Source organism: Varroa destructor, unplaced genomic scaffold (genome assembly GCF_002443255.2).
Source record: "Varroa destructor unplaced genomic scaffold, Vdes_3.0 BEIS01000001.1, whole genome shotgun sequence".
In the NCBI taxonomy this organism is placed as follows: Eukaryota; Metazoa; Arthropoda; class Arachnida; order Mesostigmata; family Varroidae; genus Varroa; species Varroa destructor.
In genome coordinates this window covers 22,422,877-22,432,402 of record NW_019211454.1, presented here as the reverse complement: position 1 = coordinate 22,432,402, position 9,526 = coordinate 22,422,877, and the positions used below count along the sequence as shown (strand labels likewise).

The following is a 9,526-nucleotide window of genomic DNA, read 5'->3' as shown; positions in this document are numbered from 1 at the left end:
ATATATATATATATAGTACTAAAAAGTCTTCGGGCTGTATTGTTGAATCTTAAACAGCAAGGACCGCCAACGAAATGTTACGAAGAACGCTCCATAGATCATCGACGTAAAGGCATGACATCATTCGTATGGCTGTTTGGCATCGAGAGATAATTAATGGAAAATAGTACACGCTCGTAATAACTAATATGACTCACGCTTAGCCAGTCTTTGCTAGCACTTAATTTATACTGGTCGACGTCTACCCTATTCGCCAACACGTGTCCAATCGATCTCAAGCTGGCCGGCTTTGGCCTCCCGCCACAGATGAAATGTTTAATATAAAGAAACAACATTTTCCCGTTTACATACAGCATACACGCGACGCAAAAACGAAGTCCATCTTTTGACATCATTCGCAAAACGCAGGGGTTCTGTCAACAAGTGACGAGCATCTGATAGCGCCATCACTACGGCGACCCATGGAGTGGCCGTAATGGACGCCTTTGCTTGCATACAATCGACAGCAACTATCGTACGTTTCTTCTTCGGATTCCATTTGTCTTGCATCATTTATTCTTAGTGATTGAGTACCACTAACTGATGAGAGAAACGATGCGAGAGCCCACATAAGGCTCATGACAATCAAAACCAAGAATCAAGCAATTATTTGCTCGAATGTCGATATTATTCTCCACGGTTCCAGATTGTCCCTTAGATTAAGCATTGGTTTATAAACGGTATTGTTCGAAAAACATGGGCCACTCTGCTACCAGCCGTTCCATTGAATCAACGTTCTCCGTTCATCACGAGACCTTTGTGTATACAACAGACGTGAAACGTTCACAACTAGATTCAGTTGGAATACTGCTTAATGAGATTACACGGCACCGCGCACGAGAGTAACGGTATCGTGTGTACCAAAAATCATCTCCCATAAATACTGAAGATTCTCTGCTCAGCCTATTACCTAAGTAGTTATGAAGGGTTTGTACTCAATAAGGACCTTTGTCGTGTTCCTATTGTTGCTGTACGTCAGTCTTGTGGAGATGAGAGGCGGTGGACGAGGTGGCCGACGAGGTGGAAGGGGTAAGAATAGTTACTCATGGTCCTCGAAACGTAAACCTTCGATATTCGAAAGAGCATACTGCTCGACAGCATTTTTCAGTGACAATACGTGACCTGTACGTTGGACTGTTAGTGCTATGTTGTGATCGAGTATTGACCAAATCAGAGCGACTTGATGAATCTCGTACGTTTCTTACCATTACATAGTTTCCTGGGGAGGGGGCGGGCAAATCATGTGACCAGACCTTGGCCTTATTTCGTCCTATCGAACAAAATAGTCGTTCGCCGCATGACCTGTACCCATGTGTCATCACCAGGACTATAGCACTCTTGAAGTAAACTCACGCTGTGAAGCTGTGCGTTATGTTTAACCGTACTTAATATCGGCAGAACTCTATATTTCGATCCTAATCGTTGGAAACTATTGCGTTCAATAAACGAATTATTATTATAGTTATGAGTGGAACATGGAGAAGGGAAGAGACGCTAGGTGTAGTTGTGAGTAACGTTCTTTTCAGCCGAGTAGTGCCCTGGTGTGTGAGCTAAATAAAAAAGAAAATGCTTGCCGTTCTCCTATTCGTTCTGTAATAGAAAGAAGCTGAGAATGGGACGAATACAGAATAATTCATACAATCAACGTATGAGCAAGTTTGTGAAGGACTTCAAAAATCTAGTACGTGTGTACAAAAATGAATTATTCAAGTAAAGAACAGTATAGAAAAAATTAAACCATTCCAGATGTATAATTATGCTTCAAATGATTCCAGGTAGTATTGGTGGCCATCATTCGCGGGTGCGGATCTCCAAAGGACGCGCAGCAGTCACATCTGTGCTTCTTTTTGCAAAGAAACGAATTCGAAATGAAAAAGGCGAGCTTACCAGTAAAGAAGAGGAGTACATTGTGGAGAGGCCGATTCGAAAGGTCTTTTATACCAGACGCCGGTAGCATCATGGCTCAAGAGCTGTTCGTTCGCGAACAAACGATGCGAACCTACTTAGCTCCCGTCTTTAAGGACAGAAAACAAAAATAAATTAAAACAAAAAGTGTATCTTTTCATTTTATCTAATGTTAGCGTATAGCATAGCGTAAGTCGACGGCGGGGCTTAAACTAGCGATCCCTGTCTCGTTTAGCCACAGGTCGTCCAGGTTACCGCGTGGGCTTGTCATGTGGAACTTTGTTATATTATGCATGTAACAACGGCTTACGTCATGTATCATCTACCTACAGCAGGAAGTTATAGCAAGCTTTTTATCCTTGTTTTTGCCAAAAATGGCGTCAAGTCTCGAAGGTATTGGCACTAGCATTCAATATACAAGCATGTCGTATAACGAAAGAACGGACTAGAAATCCAGATTATATCCAACCACTGTTGTAAAATGCGGAAATATGGTAGATATATAAATAGATTTTTCTTCGAAATAATCTCCATATTCTTTGAGGCTTGATAAGTTATCTGCTAGGTTCGTTACAAACACTATCACCAGCTAGAAGGAAAACGGTGCTCCACCCTAATTGCTTAGTATTAGAGTTATACTCGCTTGTTATTGGGCTACAATATGTTATTATCTACTACTGCTTGTTCAAAATAAACATGGCGTCAATACTTGATCGAGGCGTCTTTCTTCAACATCTTCTGCTGTTCGATAAGCTTCAGAAGGACCTCAGCGAGTGATAAACGTTAATCGTCGTAGTAATGTTATATTTGCTACTCAATGAATAATCACTGTAGGGTCTGTTAATATATCCATCACAATAGTTGTCAACGGTAGTTGAAATATCAGCCTTTTGTTGTTAAGGGGTTCCTATATAATCGCTGGCTGGATAAAAGTTTGTTTTATATATATATATATATAAATTCTCAATAGCGTTATTTGAAAAATGGAACATCGGCAGTAATTACCATACTGCACAAATAGCATATTAATCCACAAAGGAAACGACGGCATCATTGAAACACGACGGACAAAACTATAAATATGCATCATCTCATATAACGGTGCTTTGTGAAAAAATTGTGTCAAAAAAGTTTATTATTATTATTTTTAAAAAAATGCTGTTTGTACTTGTAGCATTTTTCCTTATCGGTAAGATCGATTATAGAAGTCGGCAAGCATTATGGATTTATTTTAGTTCTATTATCATTGTTTATTTATTAGAGAGGAGGGTATATACCATTACGTGCGTCTGAATCGGCGTATTAATCCCAGTAAATCGTAAGCGCAACACTGATCAATCCCATTAACAAAAATTCGTTTTACTGTGAAATACATCATATGGCAATAGCCGAAGACTCGAGCACGCTTTTCTAGCTTGCACCGAACAATACGACGAAACAAATTGAGGATGTCTAGGCATTCGAACACTGTGTAACGTCTCTTACGGAGCTGAAAAATCGTCTCATAGTTCAGTAGGTCTGTTGTCGAAGGTAAGGCTCGTAAAGATGGTGCAGAAGTAGGACAAGGTATGGATGGTTGACAAAATTACCGAAGGGCAGAATGAAGCGAAGAACTGTAGCAAACACTGATTAATCATTCACCAGCTCATAAACATATCTCCAAAGGAAATCAGAAGCACAGAATGCCCATCCCAATGGGGATATTTATACGAATAAATTTTGATATTCATACTTGTGACCGAGGGCAAAAATTGCATGAGGTACAATTATTCCGAAGTCATTGTCGCGATACCAGAGAAACAACAGCTGTAAGTATTAGCAGATGGTACGAGACGAGTGTTTGTGCGTAAACGTAGTCCAAATACTTACTATTAGTATTAGGACTCTAGTGAAGAACAGTGCGAGGAATTCTTCAATTTTCAATGCGTGCTATGTTGTGATATTTTACGCTTAACATCACTGTTGAGAGGTTTACCAGACAGCTCGCTCCCAGCACGAAACAAAGCGTGTCTCTGCTCGTATTCGAACCCACGCTGTAATGTGCCTTCAAGATTAGCATGCCAGTACGCTACTCACTAGACCATCACACGAGGCGAGCAGCGTAAGGCCATTCTACCGGTAACGGTAGGACTTCCGTAAAGCTGGCATATGGGATAAAACACGAAGTGAGGGGTCTACTGTCGGAAACCTTCTTCATAGAGGAGAGAACGTCATAATTTAATGAATATACGTTTACAAATACCGAGAAAAATTCACACGATTTTTTTCCCCGACAATTTATTGGATTTATGAAGCAGTTAACAATATGACTTTTTTGTTATTAGGTCATCATAGCTCTATTACTGGAAAGACGGCGCATCTACTCTGCGAAAGATCACCGAAATGTTCGCTTTTCGCGAAATTGATGTTGTTTAGGATTGAACCGTCTAGAAACTATCTAGTATATGGGAGCTTACACAATCCAAATACACAGAATTTACATCTAATACTTTGAAGTGCAATTAGCGACAAGGTAAATGTATTGAAAAGTACCAATCGCTAAGTAACTTCCTTATTATTAAGCAGTAAAGTTAGTTCAGTCACTTTAAGTACTTCGGGATGTCATTGTGCACTCAAACAATGTAATAGTCGAAACATAGTAAAGCAATTAATACTGACTCTGACTGAAATTTTACGTCCCTCCTTTTGCGAGGCGACCATTTTACTCAATCATTATGCAGTCCGAAGTCTACACAGCTCTAGATACAAGCAGTTGTCCAAGGAGATCAACACAGTTGGAACATATCAGTCAGTTCATAGTAGTAAATTCGACAACTGCTACGGGTACTATGTTCCCTTAACCAACTCATGGAAGGGAATAGGGCTCCTCACACGGAATGTCGCTGATCCGTTGGTCGCGTGCGGCACGTGTCTACCGTATCGTGCACGATTGCTTGATTGTTACAAGGGTTGTAGGAATATCCTTACCGGATTGTGAGGCACTCCTTACAAAGAATCCGGCATGTACGCGATTCCAAGCACGTTCAATAAGCCACCTATGGTCGCATATAACACATCTCAAACTCGACACCATTTTAGCTTCAAATTAGCACTATAAAAATCAGCACACTGCAAAAGCTAGCTAATTGCGCTTTTTTTTTGTCTAACCGGATTGTGACTCGCTAGGATCTAAATACTTTCCCTGAGTCAAGATCATTTAGGGAACAGCCTATGGGGGCTTTTACGGCGGAACATTTTACTTTTGGCCAGTTCTTTCCCGTGCGCCGCCGATCACCATAGACGACATGGCTCATATATTTTTGTCGGTTCCCATACACTCGCATACACAGGATGAACGTCCTTGTTGTCCACATCAGAGGCCCTAGGGAATAAATAACAGGAGATGAAAAATGACTGGCCGATTTCCGGCTGGGACTCTATTGCTTGTGCCAGAAGGAAGTTCTGTGTCCTCGTGGAGATTCAAAGCCAAAAACAGGCCCCATTTGAAACTAAATCTATTTGAAAATGTTTTCCTGTGTTTGCCTCAAATACTTAACTTCAATTGTCCAGCAAATATATATATCTGTAGGGCTCACGAACCCACCTATAGACTTTTTATAAGCTACCAACAACTCTGAACCTCTACAATTAAATTGTGATCCGCTCATCTAATACTAACTCAGTATTAGTTACGACCGATCAAAAACGCATTTAATAGCGAGTCTGACGATATTTAATAGGCGCGAATACATTCACTGTGAGTTAGGCTCTTTTGCTTTCATAAACTTATTAGTACCACGAAATTATATCGGTGCGTGTTTTTGATGGCTCTGTTGTATAGATCCTGGATTTTTTTCCCTTATTTACAAATGTCTACAATTAGTAAGCGGTTTTTGGCATCGCCACTACTCAATATTTAAAGACACTTCCCTTCAAAAGTATTCGAAAATTCTTTGCCAAAGAATCCTTTTATGTAGTAATAGAACTGGATGCTTATGAGTAACCACAACCTTTTTCTGATGATGCCCACATTTAAGTGAATGCTAGTACTTATCGATTACCTATATGAAAACGAAAGAATAGCTTGAAATACAGAGATAATTCGGAAGATGACAAGAGATTGATTTTTGGTAGTTAGGCCTAGAGTTGGCCTAACAGGAAAAATCGCTTGAGAAAATCTTATATTTGAAGAAACTCATTTTCGTGTTGAACCACAAGAAAGTATTTTAAAAAGTACCATTAGTTGTTTTGGGAGATGCAAGGCAAAGCTTACGTGCTGATCAGAAATCCGGTGACCACACTCCTTAATCCCAATTTTCTTTCACCTACCAAACAGACAACAGCGAGTGCTGGTGCCCGCTACAAGATACGATCTGTCTCTAGCGATTCTATTAGGCGCATGCCACATCAAGCGATCGGACGCTACTACTTTTCAATAAATAGAATATATTTTTTAGAAGTTAATCTTGGTTCACTCATTAATTACAGCACGAACGAAAAAAAACTATACATACAGTATATGAAAGACATTGTGCACTTTGCAGATGTTTACTGTACAACAAGACACTAACTTGATAAAAATATTTGAAGTTTTACGTAAAACTTCTACAAAGTGCACAATGTCTTTCATATACTGTATGTATAGTTTTTTTCGTTCGTGCTGTAATTAATGAGTGAACCAAGATTAACTTCTAAAAAATATATTCTATTTATTGAAAAGTAGTAGAAGTACGGAGAGAATATCCTAAGGAACTTGAGGTGAAAGATAAGTTTGAAGAAGATGAAATTTTTCAGGATGTTTCAACAAGAACATCAACGAACTTTACCGGGAAGTTATAAGAAAACGAAAGAAAATGTAAGACAATCAAATTGTAAGCTTAGAATTAGCATGTTACGATAACATAAATTGCAGATGAATGCATTTTAGCAACAATACATGCTATCAATTAGGATTATGTGGATAATAAGAAAAACCCGAACAGGGTATATAGTTTTCAAGCAAGGTTGCGTACTTCAATCAAGTAAAATGGTGTCATCAATTGACGTGGTTGCACTTACTGCGCAACTTTAAGTCCACATGCTACGAAGGGACAATTAAAGTATATTAAGCAAGGGTTCGCTGAACCATTTCTAAATCACTTCGAAACTTCGTAAGCTTAAATGTTGAATATACTGTAAGGTACATGTTTTACCATGAATTCGGAAGGATTTTTATCTCCAATAGGACCAAGTACTTGCAGGCTATCATCGTGCCTATACAAGGGCCTGTTTACGTGAAAAGTCTTTTGAACATATAAATTGGACAGAGAGTTCCTATGGAATAGCTTGCCCGCTGTCCGATTCTGTGTCAATGGACTTTTTCTGTGGCGACACCTTACACATAAAGTATACGCCAGGAAAACGATGAAATTAGGAAATCTCAAAGCCGCATCGAACGGAAGCACCTCTCGTTAAAGTTCGTGGACCAGTATCCTATCGTGCTCAGCCACGTATTCACTAGAGAACGATTATAAATTTAGGCATATGTGGCAGGAGTAGAAGCTTCATGTGCAGTTTAGACACGAATTCTATGTAAATAAAAAAAAACTCAAGGTATATACATCTCTTAGGGCAACCTGTATATATATAATTTATGTCAACTATGCGCAAAACAGGTTCATGTTATTGTGTATCACACTCGAATCGGTCTCAAAGTTTGTTCTACCATTGCCACTAGGATCTCGCCGAAACCCGCTTAATATCATTCGTGGTTTCTTCTCTAGGCGCAAAGATGGGCGTTCTTGTAACAATTACACGGTACTCGACTTCGTATACGTCGTAGTACCACGAGCTTCATCGATTTCTGATAGCTCCGTATAGGATAGCTCGATTTAATCGTGCCTAGTGGCTGGTAGTGCTAATTTAAACCGCAACCCAAGATAATATCAGAAACGATGTCCCTTGTTCAATAATTTGCGATTAATGTGACCACCATTTGATTGTTGGAAAACAATTGAATTCAGTAAACTCATATCAGAGGTTCGTGTCGACGCCGAGACTCACTTACTGACTAATTCGGCGACCTTAACAAAATGGGACTACTAGTCAAATTTATAGTATAGAAGAACCTGGAAAAACCTAAAGATAGCTGGTTACGGGGAGGCATTGAGATGTATCGTCTCTTTTGATTCCTAATAAATAAAGGCCGTAGAGACATGTTAGTGTATTGGCTTCAGCGAATATGTTTTGGGTGGTGATGGTGGTGGTGGGGGGGGGGGGGGGTCTTGTCTTAATCCATTTTACACCCGATTTACGCCGCAATTTAACCAATGCAGTGAAACAAGCCCCGATCTAGAATTTGAGCCAATAAACCAATTCCATTCTCACGCTGCCCTCTTTACGCGTCATCCTCTTATCTGTATCGTACAAACGAGTGACCGCAGAGTCTTCATTAGCTTGAAATCTCACAGCTATTCTTCACGGGTGTTGCTCATGATAATGACGATAACTGTGACTATTTATCTTCGGCGTTTAAAGTCGCTTTAGGTTCTGTGAGAGCGTTGAGACAACTGAAGATTCGTTGAAGGTTCGGGCATCCTGCTCCGTTTCTTGCACTGACTTTCATCACTAACCTACCACAAGGAACAATTTCAGTCATAACCGGCTGGTAGTAATATCTGGAGATGAGGTTGTAGTAGCTATCTCACATCTGCTCGTTTTTCTTTCACATTCGGATCAGTCGGGTTCGATTGGTAGCAAGTATTTGCAATGGCGGCGCTGATAACCCTTTACCGACCGGTTAAAGACGCATGCTCAGTCGGTTGTTAGGACAATATACCCGCAATATGACAATGGCCGCTATAAGATAGCTGACAAATTTCAAGAGACCAACTATGGTTGATGAAGAGTAGGCTGAAATAAAGGAAGGATGGTTTTTTTCACTAGCTGATCATGCGACGGGCTGTATCCCGAACATTTTAAGCCAATTTTCAATCGGGATCTATTGAGAGAATTTGTTCAAACATTCATAGGATAGTTAAGGCACGCACATAACAATTTAACATAGTTTGGCTGATCATTGTATACGACAAGTTACCGGTACAACATTATACCTTCAGCGGCTTGTAGATGATCTGTGCAGGCAGACTCGGGCCTACGCATTCGTTCGTTATGGTGTGCCAATTTTGGCAATACTATGTATGTTATACTACCTATATGAAAAAAAAAAACGCACTTAGTAACTTTCAAGTAGAATGTAAGTTCAAACGTCATTACCACGGTATTGATCAATCTTACATAGCCAGTATCCTAGTGACGTCAATAGCCTACCTGCATGAAAAATACGGCAATTTCTGCGCTCCTGTGGGTTCATCCACGTTCGAAGTTTGCAGTTGTGAAGAACTAGAATGTTCACAACTTACGGTGCCCCCAGTTATCGTAAAATACTAAATCGATCATAAAGTAGATTTCAGAGTTTCCCAGGTCCCTGAGCAGGCCTACAAAGGGTTAAGTTCGTTTATGAATGACAGGCCGGACGTCAATGAGTCAATACAATAGCACTTAATACTTAGCAGTTATGGCCGGAGCATAACTGTGTAACTATATCATGAACAGGTTGACCGAC

General features: G+C 40.0%; 1 long non-coding RNA gene across 1 annotated transcript; it reads left to right on the top strand.

Annotated features, from left to right (window-relative positions):
* The first annotated feature begins 632 nt into the window (after nucleotides 1–632).
* On the top strand, nucleotides 633–2,657 carry LOC147758391 (uncharacterized). The gene is made up of 2 exons (XR_015326485.1): nucleotides 633–1,068; nucleotides 1,815–2,657. It is a non-coding gene; the product is annotated as an uncharacterized LOC147758391 (long non-coding RNA).
* The last annotated feature ends 6,869 nt before the right edge of the window (nucleotides 2,658–9,526 follow it).